A 2,826-nucleotide genomic window follows, 5' to 3' on the forward strand; every position below is an offset into this window, starting at 1 on the left:
GCATATATTAGTTCTGTGAAACAAAGCAAAACCAATGTTACTCACCTATTGAGAAGAAACAAAGCAACCTCGGCAGGCCTTCCCGCTGCTTGAGTTCTCTCCAGCTCTGGAAAGCTGATCCGATATTTACACGGGTCCTACTTCTTGCCTTATCGCAAGCCTCCTTTTGTTCTGCAGACGTTTTCCTCTTTTGTTTTTTATCCGCCGTCTCTATCTTTCTGTCGTCGCTCGGCTCGGCTGATGTCCGTCCTGTGCACTGATCTATGGCGGCAATTCTATGCCATTAATACCCGAGCGCACCACTGATGCTGGCGCGCGGGGTAAATCAATTCCGCAAGAGGAAAACAGATTTACACGCGAGGAAAGGGAGCCCGCGAGCTCATTTCAAACCCTCATGATCATTCCCCACATCCTCGCGCTCGATCTTTCCTCACCTGCTCGCGCAAACACTTATTTTTGTCAGTCGTGGGGCGGAGCTTGCTGTGGGCGGGGCTTGCTGTTTTAATTGTAACCTCAAATGTCATTGGTTAGTCCTCTTTTCCGGAAGTCAGTTTTGGACGCGTTATAAGATGATTTATAATTCTCTTGACTTGAGACATGGCATCAGTGGACCAGATACATGTGAGTTATCGTTTCATTTGCTCGTTTTATTTATTTATTTTGTCTTTATTTAATGTAATTTAATGCATTGTTCATAGAGTAGATCTTTTTCAGATACTTTATTAATAGGAAGTCTTCTGTTTACTAGTGATTGCAGTCTTGTGATGATAAGAGATACACATATGAACCCTTTTTAAAGACTGTAATGATGCACGCACAAACACACATGCATACATACATAGGCTATATATATAAAGCTATAGGAATGACAGTAAAGTTTTCAAAATGTTTTATCTTTAATCTTGTAAATAGATACATCGTACTATTTGAAGGGTTGTTTAGTCTGTGTTCTTATAAAACACAGGTTTCACCATGTATGCATTTGATTTAGTGTTACTAGTCATCTGCTATCAAAATCAGCCCATTCACGATGATGTATATGAAAATTGATTCCTGTTTATTGAAACCGGAAATGTATTGTATTTTTTTATTTTTTTTAAACAGGGTCAAGGGAGACCAAGGAGTGGAGGATGCACAGATTGCCAGGTTCATGTTTTCTTCAAGAGGCACTGAACAAGGGGAAAAGTGTCCTTAATTAAAGGTAAAAAGAGATGAGGTATGGTGACCCTGTTTTAGTTACCCTGTCACCACACTGCTGTTTATGAATTAATCTAAGTAGATTTTAATGATGTATTTAACTGCTAAATCTTCAGGACATCAAAGAGCCATATCTAGACTGGGACATAGCAGTGATTGTTTTTTTTATTTACCCGATATTTGTTGAAAAAAAAAAAAAAAACTGACAAAGCAAATACAGTTCTTTAACAGGGATATTAGGACCAGTTTAATTCAGAAGGTGTTTGAGTGCCCTCAACCCATCCGAACTCAAAAGTGATTCAAATTCTTGAACAATAGCTAATGATTTAGCAGTTAAATACATAGTTAAAAATCCACTTAGACTAATGCATAAACAGCAGTGTGGTGACAGAGTAAAGAAAGCAGATTCTCCATACCTCATATCTCTCGGATTGATACATTTTGTGTGTATCAGTCCAATGCGCCACAGATGCTCTGAACTTCGATTGCCTTCTGAGGAGAGTGGATGATTCCAGGCTTCTAGAAATGTGTCCAAGTCTGCCTGAACTCTTGGGAGAAAAGTGACGTGCACACTGAACACTGAAAAGACCACTGATATGTCAAGCAATCGTTATGCTTCCAGCGAGTGCAGCATGTCTACTTGTTGCTTGTTGGGATTCTGACATCACACCAAATGCATTCAATCCTATAGAAACAGTAAAAATTGAAATAAATTTAGGTTTAAAAACAGATCAGTTATTTATTAATAAACTAAGATATTATTAAACTTAAAAGTGACATTGAAAAGCTACCTACAGATTACTTAAGTTACTAAATTTAGGCCTAAATGAAATTTCAGACAACTGTACTCTACCTTTAATTATGGACACTTTTACCGCATATGAAACTTCCTTGGTCAGTGCCTTTTGAAGAAAACATGAACCAGAAAAGTTCCAGAAATAAAATTCAAATGCTTTTACTTTCCTGAACTGGGCGGTTGTTATTTGCTGCATTCAAGTACACAACCTGCAAATACAAAGGAAAAAAGAAGAACAAAAAGAACATAAATAAATACATTGGAACTGAATGTATTACAAGCTTCTTTTCAATAAACAGGAATCAATTTTCATATACATCATCGTGAATGGACTGATTTTGATAGCAGATGACTAGTAACACTGTAAATCAAATGCATACATGGTGAAACCTGTGTTTTATAGGAACACAGACTAAACAAACCTTCAAATATTACGATGTTGTATCTATTTACAAGATTAAAGATAAAACACATTTTGAAAACTTTACTGTCATTCCTATAGCTTTATATATAGCCTATGTATGTATGCATGTATGTATGTGTGTGTGTGTGTGTGTGTGTGTGTGTGTGCATCATTACAGTCTTTAAAAAGGGTTCATATGTGTATCTCTTATCATCACAAGACTGCAATCACTAGTAAACAGAAGACTTCCTATTAATAAAGTATCTGAAAAAGATCTACTCTATGAACAATGCATTAAATTACAGTAAATAAAGACAAAATAAATAAATAAAACAAGCAAATGAAACGATAACTCACATGTATCTGGTCCACTGATGCCATGTCTTAAGTCAAGAGAATTATAAATCATCTTATAACAGGCGTCCAAAAC

The sequence above is a fragment of the Sinocyclocheilus anshuiensis genome, unplaced genomic scaffold, assembly GCF_001515605.1.
Source record: "Sinocyclocheilus anshuiensis isolate Anshui unplaced genomic scaffold, SAMN03320099.WGS_v1.1 scaffold1935, whole genome shotgun sequence".
Taxonomy (NCBI): domain Eukaryota; kingdom Metazoa; phylum Chordata; class Actinopteri; order Cypriniformes; family Cyprinidae; genus Sinocyclocheilus; species Sinocyclocheilus anshuiensis.